A 22,835-nucleotide genomic window follows, 5' to 3' on the forward strand; every position below is an offset into this window, starting at 1 on the left:
TGAGGAGGAAGTTGGAAATGACTCTACCCTACAGGTGTTATTGAAAAGTGACAGTTCTGACAAGGGAGCAGATGTTTAGAGGGAAAGCTCTTTGAATAAGCATACAGTTAATGACACTCAGCCTCATCATTAAATTTAACAGCAGCCTTTTTCACTCAAGCACCCTATATATGATGTGCCACCAGCAAGATCTGCTCACGGGGCTGGTGCTTTAATTTGCATACGGCATCAGAGCGTGCGATATTTAAAGTGAAAACACGGGAGGCCATGTCACAGGGCTGATTAGGGGAGAAGCCTTGAGCTCCTCACAATTTACTAAAGAAGCGAGATCAGCACGGGAGTGTGTTACTTCAGCACTCGGGAGACTCTCTTTTAAATACAAGGTATAAAAAAAAACTGTTGTCATGGCACCATTTTACCTACTTGTCTTGGAAAACTGCTTCGGTGTGATTCTAGGTACGTGTTTACTTCCCACCTTCCATGAGTACTGGGCCAAACACTCGCTGTCTGAGCAGCATGCCAAATTCGATGTGGGTATAAATTGGAGGAGGAGGGGGCCGCTTACGCTTAAGCTTCTGTGAATGAAAGTTACTGAAGGTAACATTTAAGGACTAGAATACTGAGAAGGTCAAGTCTAACTTACACTGTTCCCGGGGCACCTGGGTGGCTCAGTCGGTTAAGCGTCCAACTTCGGCTCAGGTCATGATCTCACGGTTTGTGAGTTCGAGCCCCGAGTCGGGCTCTGTGCTGACAGCTCAGAGCCTGGAGCCTGCTTCGGATTCTGTGTCTCCCTCTCTGCCTGCCCCTCCCCCGCTCATGCTCGCTCTCACTCTCTCTTTCTCTTTCAAAAAGAAATAAACATTAAAAAATCTATCAGTGCTTAAAGCTAACACAGCATGGTCATAAGAGGTAAACATGTCACGTTGGCCACATCTCCCAAGCCTTTGCTTCAGTTTCCTCATCAATGAAATGTTGACATTGTTAACAACCTCGAAGGGTTATTGGGAGAATACAACTGAAATTAATGCAATGTAAAAAACTCATGGAACAACAGGTACCCGCTGTCACTGTATCCCTCGTAAATGGTTTTGGAAAGAGCGTCATTCTGTTGACAAGATTCACTGTAACAGGAGCTGGATGCCCCCTGCCCTGAAAAGAACATGCCGTGAGGAGGGTGAAGTGTGATGTGGCGGCCAGAGAACTGGAAGAGGAAGGGATGCAGGAGACCGTGTCTCGCTTGCGTCGGATGCACTGGTTACAGAACGTGCCTCTCTTGCTCTCAATTTCTATACAAATAAAATGTGGAGTTGAGTAAGATCGTCTCCAAAGTACTCCTTGGCACCAGTATTTTGTATAAGGGGAATTCTGGGAGCCACATCTAATCTCACTCAGCATAAGTCACTCTAAGCCAACATCTATTAGGAGGAAATTGTTTAATAAAGAGTTTCATCATAGGATTATTCTAAATACAGTCTTATGTTTATGAGAATAAGAAAATATGTATGTATGATTGATTTTACAAAACATTATTTTATTCAACCATCTTCATGATGATATCATTCAAATACTGTTTAGTTTATCACTGCTCTCAGTAAGTATTCCTAATCCTACTGAATCCATAGTACTAAGGAAGAGATATTGGGTTTCCATGCCTTAGATTGCAAATGCCAAGGAAAACAGCCACTGATCAAGAGTAGGCCACTTTTTTATTAATTTTTTTTTTTCAACGTTTATTTATTTTTGGGACAGAGAGAGACAGAGCATGAACGGGGGAGGGGCAGAGAGAGAGGGAGACACAGAATCGGAAACAGGCTCCAGGCTCTGAGCCATCAGCCCAGAGCCCGACGCGGGGCTCGAACTCACGGACCGCGAGATCGTGACCTGGCTGAAGTCGGACGCCTAACCGACTGCGCCACCCAGGCGCCCCAAGAGTAGGCCACTTTTGAACACTCACAGCATTTGTATAAAAATGAGTTCGCTCCTAAGCAGAACCTAGGAAACCCTAACTAGGAGACCACTCTCAGAATGACAGTCATACCTAAGTCAATCTGCTATAGTCATTTTTGTCCAGTCTGCCTAAAAACTGCATTCGGAATATGCCGACTAGAAAAGAACAACAGGAGAGGCAGGAAAAAAGAGAGACAGAGACAGAGACAGAGATATGGGCAGAGAGAATGCACCTGGAAAGACCAATACAGAGAAAGACAAGCAGGACAGGAAGACATATACGAATCAACAAGAGAAAATGACAGAGACGCAGAAGCGAACGAAACAAAGCTCAGACTATGTGAAACAGTAAAAGGAGCCCACCAAGTCCCCCACTGCAGAACACAGGTGTCACATGCTAAAACGTTTCCAAGAGGAGCTGGGCTAGTCTTTCCCATCTGGAAGTAAATGAGGAAAAATGTGTTGATTAACAAGGCTGTACCCTAAAGAGCGGCTGCATTTTCATGGAATTCTCTATAGATTCGGAAACTTAATTTCATCAATCCAGCGGACCTTGACTGAGTCATATAATCCAATCTTCAACAGATTGATGTATTAGTTATGAAACCATTTAACTGAAAAATGAATAAATAAACCACAAAACAGTAACAGCCACCAACATAGCCTCCCACTGTGTAGCCTCAAAACCACCAAGTGCTTTAACTAAGTATTTTTAATTATTTTATAATGGGTGGGGGTGGTTGATTCATGTTAATCATAGGGGAAAAAACTATGGACACTCACCATTAAAAAATTCCATACACTATAAAATGAAAATAACTAAATCCCACTATTGAGAGATAACCACTTAGATATTTCAATCCAGTCTTTTTTTTTTTTTTTTTTTTTTTTTTTTTTTATGCGTAGAGACACCATTTCTTTCCCTAAACAATTGGGATAAGATTGTCCCTCACTATAAAAGTTGACTTATCATCTGATTATAAAAGATTTGGTATGGAGGAGACACAAAATTAAGAGTTTTTTTTTTGGAACACTTTCCTAACAGATATTTGTTTTCCTATAATGTGGATATCTGCTGTTTGAGGTACCTGCCTGTATCTGGCACCAGATTCCCAAGGTCAAAGAGGCCATGACATGTGGCCTCGTTCTCAGTCTGGTTTGGGGCAAGGTGGACAGCCGCCCCTTGGATCAATTCTCCCTAAGCCTGCGTCTTCCCACCCCATGAGGACTCTTCATTTCAACTGGAGGTCAGGAAAACAGTGCCCTTCTTGTAGGGCCCTTTCTGACTCACCTCATTTGTGAACAAATCTCCACAGTTGAATCATCTTTTTTTTTTTTTAATGTTTATTCATTTTGAGAGAGAGAGAGAGAGAGAGAGAGAGATTTAGAGTGCAAGCAGGAGAGGGGCACGGAGAGAGAGAGAATCTCAAGCAGGTTTCATGCCCGAAGAGGGGCTCAGACTCATGAACCGCGAGATCATCACCTGTGCCCATATCAAGAGTTGGATGCTTAACCAACTAAGTCACCCAGGTCCCCCACAGTTGACTCATCTTTAATTAAAGGGTATACAGACTATATACACTGGGGTCTTCTTGGAAACCAAGGCTCAAGCCAACAATATAAAGTAACCTACATTGTTTCCCCCTCTTTTCTCCAGACTCTGGGAGACTGAAAATACTGTACGTGCCTTCATCCTTGCTCACCCTTTATATCTCGGTTAGTTTTGGTCTAAGAAGATCGTCTTTTCCATAAAGAGAATCATGTCTCCCATGCAAAGCTGGGTGTCTGACACTTTAAATTAATCGTCTGGGACCATTTCAGATCAATGTAATTAGTGTAGGAATCCTGAAAACAATAGAACTTAAAAATTAGTTTCTGAATTATTAGATACATTTAGCCAAGACAGCCCCACTTCTCAGCACTCTACCTGGCAGGTCACATCACATACTCATCCATTAAACGTCAGTTTCAAACAGAATTTTTTTTTTTTTTAATTCACTTCTACCAACAGAAGTTCCAAGTCTAAAGTCCTTTTTATTTTCCTTTGGAGGTAGCAGGTCTGAGTAAAAAATAATTTCTGAGACCAGCCTCTGAGTTCAGGAATATTTGAACCTGATTGAGTTGCACATAATATAGACTCCCAAGGCCACAGCTCTCTGAGAAGACAGGTTTATTCTGAGAAAGTTAGAGAATCATCACCCTGGTGATTCCTCCCTCCCCCACACTCTGTATCCAACTTGGTAACATCTACTAGTCTCAATCTCCAACAGAGGTACAGGAGCCTAACTTAAATTGAGCTGTTAAGTGAAAAATAAAAGAACCATGTTAATTTGATAAGTTCACAAATCAAACCAACTACTTGTCAGCCACAAAACCCAATCCATGGCTTTCGTTACTGACTTACGGTATTCTCGACTCTTTATTTTATTTAGCAGTGGAAAACACTCACCTAAGCAATTGTAAAAATATGCATTTTATACCAAATGGACATAATGTAAATATTTTACTTACTAATTGTTTTTGCCGAGACCGTGTTATCTATTCTCCCACATCCCATTCTGAAATTTCATAAAATGACTACAAAAAAAAAAAAAAGTTACTTCTAAATCCCAATCTCCTAATTTTCATCTTTCAGTGCTCCCCCTCACTCACTGCCCAGAATGCTGATTTTCCCGCGACACCGGAGTCCACACTTTAAGCGGCAGCCTCTCAGAAGCTGGATTGAAAGAGGGAAATAAGACTTTTAACTTCCTCAAAGGAGCCACTGGGTCAAGAAAGTAGAGGAACACGACACACATATTTCCACAAGGCAATCATGCACCCGAATGTGTATGTGGGCGCTGTAGTGCTTGCGTGAGGGTAGGTTTTTATGGAAAGCCACTCCCTTTCTTTCCAGGAATGATTACAAACAGTGGCAATTAAAGCTAAAGTGACAGACCCCCCCCCCCAACTGCCCACGTTAGACATTACTAGAAAATTCTGAAGTATCCTACAGGAAATGATCAACATAGTGACGCCAAATACGTACTGAACGAATGCATCACTGTCTGTCTAGTCACCTATGTATGTATGTATCATCTTTATTTTTAACTTTTTTAATGTTTATTTCAGAGAGCGGGGTAGGGGTAGAGAGAGGGAGACACAGAATCTGAGGCAGGCTCCAGGCTCTGAGCTGTCAGCAGAGCCCAACGTGGGGCTTGAACCCATGAACCGTGAGATCATGACCTGAGCTGAAGTCAGACGCTTAACCAACTGAGCCACCCAGGTGCCCCACCCCCCCACTTAAAAAAAAATTTTTTTTAATGTTTATTTATTTCAGAGAGACAGACAGACAGACCGTGAGCAGGGGGAGGGGGAGAGAGAGAGGGACACACAGAATCTGGAGAAGGCTCCAGGCTCTGAGATGTCAGCGTATATATGTATCATCTTACACGCATAAACACACATCCTTCTGATAGACATTTTGTAATTCTAAATTCTAAAAGCGAATAGCTGAGTAAGAATGTGGGAAAATGGAAATACTTATGCATGGCTGGAAGGACTGTATAAGATGATTTAGGTAATATCCAGCAAAGTTGAAAATAAGCATATTCATTAACCCAAAATTTCACTTAGAGATAATATACCCTGAAGTAACTCGCACATGTGTGTGCAAGGCAGTAAGTGTAACTACCACGTTCACTGCAATTCCACTGTGTGTCACGGGAAATAACCCACACGTCCATCACCGGATGAATGAACGAAGTGTCCATGTATTTAATGGAACACTACAGCTATTACAATGATACATGGACCAACATGGATAGTTCTAGAACACAAAACGTTGACTGGAAGGAAAAAAGTTAGGAAAATATTTGAGTATGAAACTATTTTCTAATGTTATAAACTTACAAAACACACACATACAGACACGAAAGATAAACACCCAATTCTTGACAACAGTTACTTCTGGCAGAGAAACAGGAGAATAAACCCTGACAGGAGATGACAGGGACTTTCATCTAGAGGACGTGATGCATCGCTTCTCGGCCTTTTGGCTAAGATCAAGTGTAGAGGACGTGATGATACTAACATTTGATCGTTCTCTGTGGAAGATTCACCAGTACTGCTCTATTGCATTATGTATTTTATGTGTTATTTTCGTCAAAACTAAAATTAGGAAGTACACAACTTGGTGTAAAAATAAAAAGAATGGTCATCTCTGTAAATCAATGGTTTACCTCTATAAATGTGGGGTCAGTTACTACATGTGTTACACTCAAATATGAAATAAAATACCTTCTTCAAACTTTCCTAAATGAAAAATCTCTGACTCAAAAGAGAGAGTAACCTTTACAAATAAGGTCATCATGCACAATTCTTTAAAAAACAAACAGTTTAAATTTAAGACTTTTTAAAAACTTAAGGCATTAGTGTTTTTTCCCATGTAACTACTTGAAGAATTCTGTATGGCATGTTTGAAAGCATAGAAGAAAGAAAAGAAAAGAAAAGAAAAGAAAAGAAAAGAAAAGAAAAGAAAAGAAAAGAAAAGAAAAGAAAAGAAAAGAAAAGAAAAGAAAAGAAAAGAAAAAGAAAGAAAAGAAAGGCAAAAAACATATAAAATGCAAAATCAGAGATTAATTCTCCCAATTTCTTTTTTGTTGTTTGTTTTTTATTTAGTGTGTGTGTGTGTGTGTGTGTGTGTGTGTGAGAGAGAGAGAGAGAGAGAGAGAGAGAGAGAGAGAGAGAACAGGGGAAGGGCAGAGGGAGAGGGAGGAAGAGAATCCCAAGCAGGCTCCACGCTCAGCACAGAGCCCAACACAGGGACTGATCTCAAGACTGTGAGATCACGACCTGAGTCAGTATCAAGAGTTATTAGATGCTTAACTGTCTGAGCCACCCAGGTGCCCCTAAATTCTCCCAATTTCTTTTTTTTTTAATTTTTTAATGTTTATTCATTTTTTCAGAAAGAGAGAGAGAGAGAAAGAGAATGATCAGGGGAGGGGTAGAGAAAGAGAGAGACACAGAATCCAAAGCAGGCTCCAGGCTCCAAGCTGTCAGCACAGAGCCCTATGCAGGGCTCGAACTCACAAACTGGGAGATCATGACCTGAGCCAATGTCAGACGTGTAACCAACTGAGCCATCCAGGTGCCCCTCTAAATTTCTAATGCTAGCAATTTTATCACTGTTGATTTAGGAAGACCACCTGAATGGTATGGTAAGAACAAAAGAATTTTTGTTGAAAATCCATACTGATTTACAAAATAATACTTTACTGAAAAAGTTAGGCTGATTTTTGTTAAAGAATCAAATAGTTGAGGTCAATAATACCCTGATCTGCAAATTTCTCATCAAATTGACTCCAAAATTGCATTTTCAATACTTAGTAGACAGCCAATAAGCAAATGAACTACCAATATCCTTGACAACAGTTGAATTCTCCCCTTGATTAAAATGTACTCAGTACACAATCACATGTCAAGGAGTTTGAAACATGTTCCTTTCATATTTACGTTTCATTTCTGATCACATCACTTGAATGCTTTGACAAAGACTGTATTTGTTAGCAAGAAATTATGTTCATTTCTGCTCTAGTAAGAAATGTTCAAAGTCCTATACCCAATCTTTTTGCTCACATGCTACTATACCATTCCCCCTCCTCCTCCTCTTCCTCACGGTCAACGTCATCAGTTCTGTAGCCCTTGGCCTGTCGCTAAGCCCTCTCCATACATTTTTTAATTTGATTCCCACAACAGCTCCGTGAAGTTAGTTCAGTCATTATCCTCACTTTGCAGACAAGCAACTGAGAAGAGAGACGTTAAATAACTCATCCAAAGTCATACAGATTCAGCAAATAGGACAACAGTGATTCACCTGACTGCAGAAGTCAAGTACTTGGAACCATTACAGCATCTACATACTACCAAAGAGAAAACCCTGGAAACAATAAAGATGAATGCAGCTACGTACATGGCACAAAATTAGGCGATTTGGCAAGTCCGCTTTAAAGGGGACATTATTTTTCCCCCAGGGTCGGGCCCTCCCCACTCTAATAATCCAGCCTCAACATTACCTATATCCTTTATTCTCGATCGTAATTATTGAAAAACAATTGCTACAAGCATGAGATCGAAATTGAATATGCCAAGAGCCACTGAGTTACCAGTGTCAAGGCAGGTGCATTGAACCCTATGGTTCTTTTGCTCTGAGGCAAGCCAAAGGCCGGCAAACGCCTCACTGGCAGCAACCTGAATGCTTCGTGATTATCTTACGGACTCCAGTCAGAATACCAAAGAATTTAGTACCTGATTAAGATGTCCTAACGTGCTCCTTTTGTGATGCCAAGTCCCAAATATCAGCTATTAAAACTGAGGCCGCACAAAGAACTGCATATTTGGGATCATTCCAGACCCACCCACAGGGTAATGCTATTCTGCTTTCAACAGCTGCTTCTCCTCACCTGAGGTGAGGCAGGTGCAGGACAAAAGAAGCAAAGGACTGCACACCTGCTCCCTCACATTCAACTCCGGTGAATCAGTACGGCTGACCTCTGTGAGCCTGTCGCCAAGAGCAGATGTTTAGTGGAACACCTGGAGAGTCTCATCCACTTGACTTTGCCTCCGCTGAATTTCACTCAAAGTGCCCAAAATGATGAGACACTATTAACACAGATGCTTAAGGCAACTGCTTCCTGAAAGTCTGGTTTGTCTAGAAAGACCCTGTCAGAAAATATGGGGACAAATCTTAGGCCAAGGGAGACATGGCTAGTTCGTACACGGGAAATAACATGTTAGATCAATTTTCAAGTAAGAACTGCTTTACTGATTGATTCTGGAGGTTTGTGCAGATGAAGAAGGGTTTATAAGTACATATGGCAACTTTTTATCTTAAAACTTTCAAATATATACACAAGTAGACAGTATAGTATAATGAATTGTCATGTACTCATCAACCAGCTTCAACAAACTATAACGCAGGGCCACCAGTCCACAGCCCCTCTCCCACACCCCACATCTAACCCTGCCACGGATTTGTTTTTATGTTTACTTATTTATTTTTGAGAGAGACAGAGGGAGAGGGAATGCCAAGCAGGCCCTGAACCGTCAGCAAAGAACCCAATGTGGGGACTGAACCCATGAACCGTGAGATCACGATGTGAGCTGAAGGCAAGATTCAGACACTTAACTGACTGAGCCACCAGGGGCCCCCGCAATTTTCTTTTAACTCTTGTCATCTGTGAGGTTACCCATCCATCTCTTTTTCTTCCTACCATCTCTCCCCCCACCCCCTCCCCCCGGACCCACCCACCACTTCTTTATGAAGAAACTGTCTTTGATTTTGTCAAGTTTCACACATCTGGACTTGACTCAGTGCATCCCTGAAGGGGAGTTTAGCATGTCCCCGTGTCTTCTGCATTACTTCATCAAACTTGAGTTCAACTTTCGGGTAAGGTTTCCTCATAGGTGGTGATGTGGGAACAATTCTTTTTAACAGAGGTACACAAGAAACATAGGTCACAAAAATGCTAACGAAGAGGAAAGACACAAAGCAACAGAAATTCGAAGGATATAGTAAGTGAAAGTAGAAAAAGGGAAAGTAGGAAAAACCTCTCTGGGGGGTAAGAATAAATTTTAAAAAGGAAAACGGACAACCACCTACAAGGAGGTGAGCCCCTAACCACGCGGGAAATAAGCAGGATGGGCAGCGAAGCAGTGGAGGATAGGATGCCTGACCTCACGCGGCATCGCCTTCCCTGTTCCGCACAGCACGGAAGCGTTACTGACGTGCCGAGAACAGGCCGCACCAGGCCCGTGGTCCTGCTAACAAGTGATCCCATCAGAGCTCAAGCCGAAGCCTTCCAACCCCTCTGCAGCTCAAGATCGCAATTGCTAGACAGCGGGTAAGCAGGTAAGTCGAGGAAAGACTGAGGCAAGGGACCACCACCGCACCTCATTACTACAGCAAACTCCTTCCCGCCCTTAACCCGTATTGGAGCCAAGCAAATTACCAGGAAAGACAGGGGCTCTGGAGCCAGAATCTCTGGGTTTCAAGCCTGACCCTGTCACTGTCTTTCTTTGTGACTGAGGGCAAATCATTCTTCTTCTCTGAAACGGTTTCCTTACCTGTAACATGAGATAACAGCACCTCCCACTTTTGTGAGCAATGAACAGGGGAATTAATAGAAACAGAATTGACAAGAGTGACCGGAACAGTCACTGATATTCAATAACATCGCATATTGTTTTTAGTTTTTTATTAATTTTTGAAATGTTTATTTATGGGTGGGGGGTGGGCAGAGATAGAAGGAGACACAGAATCCCAAGCAGGCTTCAGACTCTGAGTTGTCGGCACAGGGCCTGACGTGGGGCTCGAGCCCACGAACTGTGGGATCATGAACCGAGCCAAAGTCAGAAACTTGACTGAGCCACCAAGGCCCTCCTCGTACACTGCTTTTATTATTGTCATACTGAATTAAGCGACTGCTGGTCACCACTAAGGCTTACAAGAGTACTTCTTGTCTAACACCTTTACCAACAACTGAAAGCAACGTTTCCCAATTTGATACGATTTACTTGAAGCACTTGTCAAAAGGACAAATTACATGATCTCCAACCCTCCCCACTGAGGCAGAAATCTCCAGGAGGAGCATGTAGGAAATAAACTTTGAACCAACACTGCAGGTAATTCTTATTTTGAGCAATGTAAAAGAAACACTGGAGAGCTCAGGGAAGAAAAATTTGGATGTCACCAGAAGGTTATGAATACAACTATATTTTCTGTCAGACTGCTTTCAAAGTTGCAATGGACATTAATAGAAAACCGTGATTTTTCTAATTCCTGAAAATATATCAGATTATCTACTGCACACTATTTCGTCCATATCTATTGCTGAGCATTATTATTTTTTTTAAACAATTGCTTCCAGGGCGCCTGGGTGGCTCAGTCTGTTAAGCATCTGATCAAGTCATGATCTCACGGTTCATGAATTCGAGCCCTAAGTCAGGCTCTCTGCTCTCAGCGCAGAGCCCATTTCGAATCCTGTGTCCCTCTCTCCCTGCCCCTCCTGTGATCTCTCTCTGTGTCAAAAATAAATAAGCATCTAAGAATAAATAAACAACTGCTCACAATGTTCAAATCTGGGCACCAACAATTTTGTCATTAGAGAGGAAGTTCTGGAGAAAGGAAAGCTTCCATAAACACCATTTCTGCATCTTGCTTAGACTCTACAAATTGGTAATTAAGCAATAAGAAACATCAAGCAAGATGTAGCTTCAAGCGCTAGTTATTCACATACACAGTGAGGACATCGTACAACATCAGGCTGCAACTGCCCAAGGCCAGTGGTGACAGTGCCATGACACATGTCATTGTTGTATGCCACTGCGTGACTATCGTCGAAGCTTATGAATTTTTTCTTTGTATCATTAACCAGAGTTTCTTTATTTGATGCAAATTTTACATAAAATGAAGGCACAGATTTTAATGGAGTTTCGGCAAATAGAACCCGAAACTCAGGATACAGACCATTAGCACTCCTCTGAAAAGTAAACCTACTCCCTATCGATCTCCACTACTCCCTCTCCCTCCGCATCCCTGAGGCAACAAACATACTGAGTACTTCTCCGTCATAGATTAGTCTTGCCTGTTCTAGAGTTTCACAGAGATGGAATCACACCCAGTGTATTTTGTGTGTGAAGCTTCTTTCACTTAGCATGTTTTCTGAGATAAATCCTGGTTATTCTTATCCATTCCTTTTAATTGCTAAATAATATTCCCTTGTGTGAGCAAATTACACTTTGTTTATCTGTTCTTCTGTGGAGGGACACACGCACCACTTCCTATTTCTCTGGCTATTATGGATCAAATGGCTGGAAACATTCTTAAGTCTTTTGTGGCCATTTGTTTTCATTTCTCTTCAGTAAAATGGGAAGAAACGCTGGATCATCAGGACAAACAGACATTCTACTTTTATAAGAAACTGTCAGACTTCTTTCTAACTGGTTGGGAACCCCAATTCCCGCTATGAAAATTCCAGTTTCTCCACATCCTTTCCAACGTTTAGTGTTGTCAATCCTTTAAATCCTGGCAATTGTACTGAATATACAGCAGTATCTTCTTGTCATTAGAATTTGACGACTCATGATACTGAACACTTTTTAAAGGACTTACTGGTCATTCGTAGGTCTTCTTTTGTGAAATACCTGTTTAAATCTGTGGCCTATTTTATTTTATTATTTTTTAATTAATTTTTGTTCTTAATGTTTATTGATTTTTGAAAGAGAGAGCACAAGCGGGGGAGGGGCGGACAGAGAGGGAGACACAGAATCCGAAGAAGGCTCCAGGCTCTGAGCTGCCAACACAGAGCCCGATGTGGGGCTCGAAGCCACGAACCGCGAGATCATGACCTGAGCCGAAGTTGGACTGAGCCACCTAGGCGCCCCTGGCCTATTTCCAAATTTACTTGTCTTGATATCATTGGATGCCAATCCTTTGTCAAATAAATGTACTGTAAATATTTTCTCCTAATCTATGGCTTGACTATTCATTTTAAGTGTTTTTAATTCTTATTTTACACTTCAGTGACATTTACTACATTTATTACATTCACGCCATTGTGCAATTATTGCCACTGTGTATCCAAAGCAAAAACTCCTTATTTCCCCTCACCCTCAGCCCCTGGTAACTTCTAACCTACTTACTGCCTTAATGAGTATGTCTACCGTAGGCACTGAATATAAGTGGGATCATAAAATATTTGTCCTTTTGAATTTAGCTCATTTCACACAGCATAATGCTTTCAGGGTTCATGCTGTACTCTCTATCAGAACTTCATTCCTTTTTATGGCTGAATAATATTAAGTTGTAGGTATACACTACACTTTCTTTGCCCATTCATATGCTGATGGACATTTAGGGTGTTTCCACCTTTTGGCTATTGTGAATAATGCTACGGTGAACATGGAAACAAGTACCTGAGTACCTGTTTCCAATTCCTTTAGGTATAGACCCAGAATTAAAACTACTACATCATGTGGGAATTCTACATTTAACCTACTAAGGAAGACCCACATTTTACATTCCCACTAGCAATGTCTGAGTGTTAGAAGTTCTCCATGTTCTCACCAATACTGGTTATTTTCCATTTTTTTAAAACTACTGATCTTGGGGCGCCTGGGTGGCTCAGTGGGTTAAGCCTCTGACTTTGGCTCAGGTCATGATCTCACGGTCCATGAGTTTGAGCCCTGGGTCGGATTCTGTGTCCATTTCAGATTCTGTGTCTCCCTCTCTCTCTGACCCTCCCCTGTTCATGCTCTGTCTCTCTCTGTCTCAAAAATAAATAAACATTAAAAAAAATAAAAATAAAAATAAAACTACCGATCTTAGCAGATGTGAGATGATATCTCAATGTGGTTTTAATTTGCATTTTTCTAATGACCAATGTTTTAAGCAGCTTTTCATGGGTTTACCTTCTTCAAAAAAAAAAAAAAATGCCTATCCAAGTCTTTTGCCCATTTTCTAACTGGGTCAACTTTCTGTTGCTGAACTGTAGGAGCTCTTCATATATTCTGGATATTAAACTCATCAAATTTATGATTTGAAAATATTTTCTCCCATTCTGAGGATTGCCTTTTCAGTTTCTTGATAACGTACTTTGATGCATGCAAGTTTTAAATTTTGATGAAGTCCAACTTCCAACTTATCCATATTTTCTTTTGCTGCTTGTATTTTGGTGACATAGCTAAGTCTCCACTGATAAATCCAAGGTCAAGGAGATTTATCTTTATGTTTTCTGCTAAGAGCGTTATTGTTTTAACTCATGTTATATATACCATGAGGCAAGGGTCTAACTTAATTCTTTCCATGTGAAAATCAGTTGTCCCAGTACCATTTGGTGAAGAGGCTATTCTTCCCTCATTGAATGGACTTGGTACCCTTGTTAAAAATTAGTTGGCCACAGGGGCGCCTGGGTGGCTCAGTCAGTTAAGCATCCAACTTCGGCTCAGGTCATGATCTCACGGATGTGAGTCCGAGCCCTGCATCAGGCTCTGTGCTGACAGCTCAGAGCCTGGAGCCTGCTTCAGATTCTGCGTCTCCCTCTCTCTGCTCCTCCTCTGCTCACGCTCTGTCTCTCTCTCTCTTTCTCTATCAAAAATAAATAAAATTTAAAAATTTTTTTAAAAAATTAGTTGGCCATAAAAGTATGAGTTTATATCTGGAATGCCAATTATATTCCATTGATCTATATATCCATAGCTATGGAGATACACACTGTTTTGATCACCGTGATTCTATAGCAGCTTTCAAAATTGGGAAGTGTTAATCTCCCAACTCTATTCTTTTTAAAGACTGCTTCAGCTGTTTGAGTTTAGGGGGTTTTGTTTGTTTTTGCCATTCCACGTGAACTTGAGAATCAGCTTTTCTATTTATGGAAAAGTAACTGTTAGAATACCAATAGGGATTGTTCTGAATCTGTAGACCACTATGATAAAATTTATGGATAAACTGGCTATAAACATTCTTAAGTCTTTTGTGGCCATTTGTAATAAGGAATAAGATGTAATACTGACACCTTAATATTAAGTCTTACTATACATGAACACAAATATCCCCCATCATTTAGGTCTTCTTCAGTTTCAGTATTAAGTTTTCAGTGTACAATTCCTTCACTTCCCTGATTAAATTTTTTCCCAAAAGTTTTGTTCTTTTAGATGCTATTGTAAATGAAATTCCTTTCTCAGTTTCTTTTTTGGATTATTCACTGCTAGCTCATAGAAAACAACTGGTTTTTGTGTGTTGCCCTTATCACCTACAACTGGTTTTTAGTGGTCCAAGTTCACTGTTTTGCATCGAGCTGCTGTCCAGATTTCCCAGCACCATTTGTTGAGAAGACTATCTTTTTCCTACTGTATACTCTTGTTGCCTTTGTGATAAATTAACTGACCAAGTATGCGTGGTTTTATTGCTGGGCTCTCTACTCTGTTCCTCTGATCTCTGCCAATTTTTGTGCCAGTACCAAAATGCTTTCATTACTACAGCTTTATAGTACATCTTGAAATCTGGAAATGTGACACCTCCAGCCTTGTTTTCCTTTCTCAAGATCACTTTGGCTATTCGGGGTCTTTTGAGGATCCATACAAATTTTGGTATGATTTGTTCTAGTTCTGTGAAAAATGTTGATGGTAGTTTGATAGGGATTGCACTAAATTCGTAGATTGCCTTGGGTAGTAGGAACATTTTAACAATACGGGTCCTTCCAATCCATGAGCATGGGATATCTTTCCTTTTGCTTGGGTCATGCTCAGTTTCTTTCATTGATGTTTTATAGTTTTCAGAGTATAGGTCTTTCACCTCCTTGGTTATGTTTATTCCTATACCTAGGTGTATTACACTGATCAATTTTCTATGTTTAACTTTGGTTAAATGGGGGTTTAACCATCCCTGTATTCCTGGGATAAGTCCCACTTGGTGATGGTGTATAATCCTTTCAATATACTATGGAATTTGATCTCCTAGTATTTTTGCTGAGGATTTTTGCCTCTATATTCCTAAAATTGGTGTGTAATTTCTTTTCTTCTAATGTCTTTATCTGGCTTTGATATCAGGATAATGCTAGCCTCAGAGAATGAGTTAGGAAAAGTTATTTCCTCTACTCTTTTTTTTTTTTTTCAACGTTTATTTATTTTTTTTAGGACAGAGAGAGACAGAGCATGAACGGGGGAGGGGCAGAGAGAGAGGGAGACACAGAATCGGAAACAGGCTCCAGGCTCTGAGCCATCAGCCCAGAGCCTGACGCGGGGCTCGAACTCACGGACCGCGAGATCGTGACCTGGCTGAAGTCGGACGCTTAACCGACTGCGCCACCCAGGCGCCCCTCCTCTACTCTTTTTTAAAAAAGTTTAAGAAGGATTGGTGTTAATTTTTCTGTAAATGTTTGGCAGAATTCATGGGATGCCTGTGTGGCTCAGTTGGTTAAGTGTCCAACTCCTGATTTCAGCTCAGTAAGACTGAGCCCCATGTCGGGCTCTGCACGGACGGCATGGAGACTGCTTGGGATTCTCTGCCCCCTTCCCTCAGTCATGTTCTCTCCCTCTTAAAATAAATAAATTTTTAAAAAATTCTGGTATAATTCACCAGTGAAGCCATTGGTCTTAGACTTTTCTTCACAGGGTGTAATTGATTTTTCAGTAAAATCCTTCTAAGGATTTCTTCCTATCGTGTTATTATACACATTTTCAAATATACAGTAAAAGTTGAAATAATTTTACAATGAACCGCATATAACCACCACCTAGATTCTGCGATAAACATTTCACTACACTTATTTGCCACATCTCATTTTTCATGCATTTCAAAGTAAGATGCAGATATCAGTACACTTCACTCCAAATACTTCAGTAAGTTTGTTATCAACTTTTCAGCTCGCTCTAGCTAGCTACATGTGGCTATTTATTTTTAAATTAGTTATAGATAAGAAAATAAGCTGATTAATTAATTAAATAAAAGCATTCAGTTCTTCAGCTGCATTAGCCACGCTTCAATGTTCAACAGCCACATGTGGCTAGTGGCTACAAAAACACTGGAGGAATATATCATCATATTCACAGATTCTGCCTACATTCAAGGGGAGGGAATTACATAAAGCATGTAGAACAGAGGGTGAAAATCTTGGGGACCACATTTCAACTCTGCCTGCCACATGTGAGAAAGGGACAGATGCCTGGAACTGGTCAGACTTGTCTTGACTCCAATCCAACAAATGGAAAAATACGTTCATAGGAATGTGAGAAGAGGCACATGCCTGTAGCTCCAATTCATTTCCTCACTGCTCCATTTCCCGTCCAGCCACATACTGACCGTTGGGTTTTGTCGTTTCCTACAACATGGATTTGGGAAGGTTCTTTTGGAGGAGTCGTAGGTGAAGCCCTACGCCAATCTGTGCCAGAACTCATGTAATATTTGAACTATCTCATTTTGTCTATACCTCACAAATGATTGTAGATTTTTCTCCTCCAAAGAATGAGCCAAAAGAACACACAGCATATAAAACTTTCATCAGCAAAAGAGAAAAATCAGAGTGCAACACAAGAGACATTCTCACAATATGGAATCTAAATTCAGAAATTTTTCTTTCAGTTCTGAAACTTCTTCCTAATAACAACACAGAAACGGGCACTAACTCTAGAAATCAGAGGAAGCCATTATGAAAAGAAAATACAGCACAATAAATAGAGACTACGTGAAAATTGAAAACCGGTAAAGAAAAGCAGAAACTACCTTGGAAGTGTTCTCACAAAGATCTGCATGCAAATGTCTATAATGACTTTATTCATAATTACCAAAATCTGGAGACAATCCAAGGCCCTTCATCCACCTGGCGATCAGATAAACAAACTGTGGTACATTCATACTGTGGAATACTCTTTGGCAATAAAAAGGAATGAGAAGGCAACAGTAATGGATGAATCTCAAATACATTATGACAAGAGAAAGAAGTCAGACTCTTCAGTCAGGGCTACATACTGCATGATTCCACTCACAGGACATTCTGGAAAAGGCAAAAGTAAAGGAAAAGAACAGAAAACAAACTTGTGGTTCCCAGGGCCTGCAGTGAGAAGAGGGTCTGACGACAAAGTGACAAGGAGAACATTTCTGCAGAAGGTACAACGGTTTGGGACCTTGGCTGAAGTGGAAGTTACAATTTCCAAAAGGAATGACTTCTACAGTGCATACATTTTGTTTAAAAAGTTCATTTTAGAGGCAGAAACAGGAGATTTAAGATTACATAAAAATGAATTGAGGACAGACTTAAGAAATAAAACCGTAACAACAAAAACAAAAAAGTAACAGCAACGCGCTAGCAGATAGGAAAAACATTTCATGGAGAGCCATTTTACAAGTGGATATCAAAATGAAGAACAGAAATGATATGGTTGTTTACCTAGAACGCCCAAACGAATCAGCTAAAAAGCTATAGGATTAATAATTAATAAGAAAGTTCAATCAAGTGTCTACATAAATACAGCAAAATCAATAGCCTGCCCATCTACATGTGATAAAATTAGAAAATAGAACAGAAAAGGAGAGTCCATTCACAAGAAGAGTATGCTAACAGTAAAGTCTTCGTAAGGAATTTACAGGATACAGAATCAAAAAATGAAGGTTTATAAATTTACATGCCATATATACAGAATATACGCTTATAAGTGAAGAAGGAAATCACATGCCAATGGAGAAAAGGTCTTTTTTCAGGTTTCTTGTAGTCCTGGGTCAGCAGCATCGTTACCAACTTGGAACTTGAAAGAAATGCAAATACTCAAGCTTTAGGCCATAGCTCTGGGGATGGGGCCCAGCGATCTGTGTTTTTAACCAGTCCTTCTGGTGATCATGATGTCCCTTAAAGTTTGAGAACCAAGATGCTGATGTTGTTGGATTAGGATCACACTTGGATGGGGGAGCACTGGTCTATTTAATGAATAATCAACTTTCAAATATGTTTTCAGACCCACATTACATATGAATTCAGGAGCTTAATGTATACACTGCATTAGTTATAGGCCACAGAGAAATGTATATATAACAGAAAGATCAGTATTATTATGATATATTATGCCATCTTGGTTTTATAGTGAAATATTGTAAAAACTAGAAGAATTTAGTTTCTCTGATAGGGTTAAAAAAACATGTAGAACTGCTTAGTATTACCTCACATTCCTACTCTAAGTATTCTAGAGCCCTTGGCAAGCTTCTTCACGTTGATGTAGAAATGAATTACTTATAGAAATGCCAATATAATAAAATATGCCTGACTGCTTCTTTGGGTGATGTGTAAAACACAAAATTTATTTCTAAATACATATACATACATACGTATGTATGTGTGTATATATATACATACGTATATATTTTACATATAAAATAACCCAACTACTAAAGTCACAACCTCTGAAAAAACGTAAACTACTATCTTGGCACACAAAACAATGTCTTCTGACAGGAGGATAATGGTGAGAACATGGCAGACAATCCCACTCATAAACACCCCGAGAGGCCCGAAGCTGAGGAAGAGGCAGGCAGATTTAAAATTCGGTGAAACAGGGGCGCCTGGTGGCTCAGTCAGTTAAGCATCCGATTTCAGCCAGGTCACGATCTCGCGGTCCGTGAGTTCGAGCCCCGCGTCAGGCTCTGGGCTGATGGCTCAGAGCCTGGAGCCTGTTTCCGATTCTGTGTCTCCCTCTCTCTCTGCCCCTCCCCCGTTCATGCTCTGTCTCTCTCTGTCCCAAAAATAAATAAACGTTGAAAAAAAAAATTTTAAATTCGGTGAAACAAAATATTTTTTGCATGTTTTTTATTTTTTTTAAGTTTATTTATTTTGAGAAAGAAAGGAGAGAATGCACACACGAGCAGGGGAGAAGCAGAGAGAGAGAGAGAGGGAGAGAGAGAGAATCCCAAGCAGGCTCCGCACTGTGAGTGCCTCACGCAGGGCTGGAACTCAGGAACCGTGAGATCACGACCTGAGTGGAAATCAAAAGTTGGATGCTTAATCCACTGAGCCACCCAGGCACCCTTTCAGTGAAACAAAATATTAAGAAAGGTCGGAAACAGAAAAAAGATAATCAGTATCAAATTTTCATAGTGAATTAAAAAACGAACAGTCAGGGTAAACCTTTTAGAGGTAAACCTTGACTGTGCGGAAAAGGCTCTCCATAAACTCTCGGTCGTCCTCTTGGTTTTGGTAGGCTGGATTCTCTTACCAAACACTACTCCGGGGTGCGGGCAGCAAAGAGCAGGGATCACTGAACAGAATAAGAACCAGAAGTTCAGGGAATCCGGGATGACTTTTACAACCAGAGAGGGAAGTAAAGTCAGAGGTGGTCAGAGGTGGAAAGTCTCAGAAATCCAGGAGGACAGGAAGGAAGTGCTGACGGAGAATGAAGTTTAAACTTCCAAACACTCAGTAGAGACCACAGTAAATCTGCCCCCACGACACACATTTCTGCTTCCCACGTGACTCTCTGAATCTCAGGTTCTGCATCTATCAGAATAGGAATAAATGTTTACCCAAACAAGTTGTTCTGAAGGTTAAAGGTCCTAAAAACTGCGAAAGTGCCTTATATGTAACAGACAGGAAATATTATTGAGTTTTTAAAAATCATATATGAGCAGTTTTAAACCCAAGAGGTGTATTATTCTGCTCCTCCTGACCATGGAGCACCAATACTCTAAAATACGCAGTCGGAGACTCGTACTCCACCTTCCTCCTACTACCAATCGTTTGCTGCTTTTAGGGAGCCTGGCTTCATCAGCGGTGCTAGCGGCTCTCTTGCTCCTCAGAAATGGGAAGAGAGTCCACTTGAACATGAATCTTAAAACCATGCAGGTACTTCCCTATCCCCTCAGTGGTGAAACCATCACTGATGGGAGAGATTTGTTTAAAAATAAATCAATACATAGGGTTGTTACAGTTGGCTTTAAAGACGTATTGATTTAACGGTGAAGGAGTCCAAAGACCACAGTGTAAAAGCTGTTGCGCACAGGAACAGAGGCAGGGTGGGTCAGCACAGAGAGGGCTGCTGTCTGCTGTCTCTCAAGTCTGAGCCCCCACTGCATTCCACTAGCGAAACTTAACTCAATCTAAATGAATGAGATACGATATGGGATACCAACAACATCATCTAATGGTCTAGTAGCAGTGACAAGACATAACACTACTAACTGTAAGGCAAAGTGGAATTGGGTCAGATAGGGAGACATTTCTAGCAGGAGAAATCACTGCAAGAGATCCAAACCCAATGTGGCAATTTTGAGCTTGGCCTGAAAAAAATGAAGGAAACCAGGGCAACAAAGATCCATCATCTTGGTAGAAAAGCCTGACACACACATGGGAAAAGTACACGTAGGTGAGTGGGACAGGAGCAGCAGGAAGTGACGTGGTTAGGACGAAGGCTGGAAATTGGGACCACAAACGGCCTAAATCTCCAGGCTGAGAAGCTAGGATTATAACCATACAGAAGCAAACACACAACTTCAAATATTCCAGGCTGAGTCAATACAACGTAAGAGAGTCAGCTTCTAAGAGAAGGATGCCTCAATTAAGAGTGACCCTAACGCACACACTGAAAATGAGAACTGAGCCATGAGTCATGGGTGGATGAGTAACACTAAGAAATGCACACAGAACCAATTTAGGGTCACAAACAGGTTCTCTGAGTTCACACTGATCTACAGTTAAGGAAGCAGAGTCAGGGCCAGCTGGAACGATACATGGTGAGTCACTAGCAAATCAATGACACAGGTCTTGGCCCTAGGGGAGTGAGCTCAGGCTGGCCCGGGTAATGGCCAGATAGGTACGTCTTGGTCCCGGGTCAGCCTGTGACGACACCTGACAATTCTGTGATGGGGGAAGCAGGACAGCGATTTTAGACCATGAGAGGTCTGAAAACTCCCAGGATACTTTCACCATAATTGACTAAAAATTCCTTAAGTTTGGTCGGGTCTTAAGATTGCAAAGGTTTGTATGTGACACACACGGGCTGTCAGAATCAAAAACTTCTATGCTCATTTAACACCTGAGGCATTTTCCTATCCCTGAGTCATAACTGTTGCCACAAATACAGTTTTGGTAAAGCGTTCCACTGCCACTGCCTGCAGGGAAGCTTCCCTGACCACACAAGTTTTCCCTGTCACAGCATGGACCACATCACAATGTGAGGCTTGCTTGTTCTGAATTGACAACAGTCCGCATCAACTCCCTTCCAACCCCATCGTTATGGCAGCTCCATGAGGCCAGAGTCATGCTCTCACCACTATGTCGTCCAACACCTACGACACGCTATACACGAAATCAATGTGTTGATTGAATACACGTATTGATTTTAGCTGGCTTTGGCTAGAATGTAAATTTTTAACATCCGGAAGTCTAATTTGTAAGAAGAAGATTGACAATAAAGAGGTATGAGGGACGGACACACACACACACACACACACACACACACACACACACCTTCCAGATCTCTTTCTTACTACCTATAGAATCAGAATATATTGAGTTTACATGACACTGACAATGGAAGGATACCAAAATGTTTCAGTTCTGAAACAAAACTCTTTCCCTAAAACTCTGTCCTTTTGATAAGTCTACACCAAGGGAAAAAATTTGGAATAAAAGCATATTAAAAAGAAAAGTATTTTCCTATCTGTGAAATGAACATACTACCGTTTGGACACAGTGTGTAAGCCTTCACATCTATTTCTCAGTTACTACTCAAGGTATCACAGATCTTATCATCGTATGGGAAATCAATAGATCACCTGCTTAAGCCTTATTCCCTCAGCAATGTATAGTGACCAAAACTGGGCCACTGGTGTTTTGTTTTGTTTTGTTTTTGCCCCTCCCTTCATGTACGTATTTTCAGGGCTATAAGAACAGTATCAGACTGAGGTGGTTCTCCATGGAGTATGAATTGTCTTAACCATTCTAGCAGTAGGTATTATCCCTCCGTCACAGATGAGGAAAACTCACACAGATGAGGAAAACTAAGCAATCCGTTGGAGAAGATCACACACCTAACAAGTGAGAGAGCCTGAATTCCTGTCTAGGTATGTCTGACTTCAAAGTTCAAATTCCTTCCAGGAAGTCATTATCTCCTCTATGCTCAAAAAAGAAAAAGCCTTAGAAATGAAACACAGGAAGAAAACATAGTAAGGAACTTAATCTAGAGTATAAAATCTCCCAGCAATGTACAAATATTACTACAGAGCCAAAAAATATGTCTGCTAGCTAAGAGACCATTGCCAGTTTTTTCCTTCGAGGATGACCCCACGCCCAACAGCAGCGGCATCCTCAATGTTCCGACATCTTAGCAGCAAACCCTCCTCATTTGTGCCGTCAACATCTGTACGCAAAATA

The 22,835-nt window shown here is 40.9% G+C and overlaps 1 protein-coding gene and 1 pseudogene across 8 annotated transcripts in view; one reads left to right on the forward strand and one right to left on the reverse strand.

Moving 5' to 3' along the window:
- The window catches only part of CDKAL1 (CDK5 regulatory subunit associated protein 1 like 1), a 715,645-nt gene that overhangs the window by 354,295 nt on the left and 338,515 nt on the right, over window positions 1-22,835 (reverse strand). The gene's annotated exons all lie outside the window — the stretch shown is intronic.
- LOC123610095 lies at window positions 5,965-6,120 on the forward strand (annotated as a pseudogene).

This window comes from Leopardus geoffroyi, chromosome B2, assembly GCF_018350155.1.
Source record: "Leopardus geoffroyi isolate Oge1 chromosome B2, O.geoffroyi_Oge1_pat1.0, whole genome shotgun sequence".
NCBI classification, from domain to species: domain Eukaryota; kingdom Metazoa; phylum Chordata; class Mammalia; order Carnivora; family Felidae; genus Leopardus; species Leopardus geoffroyi.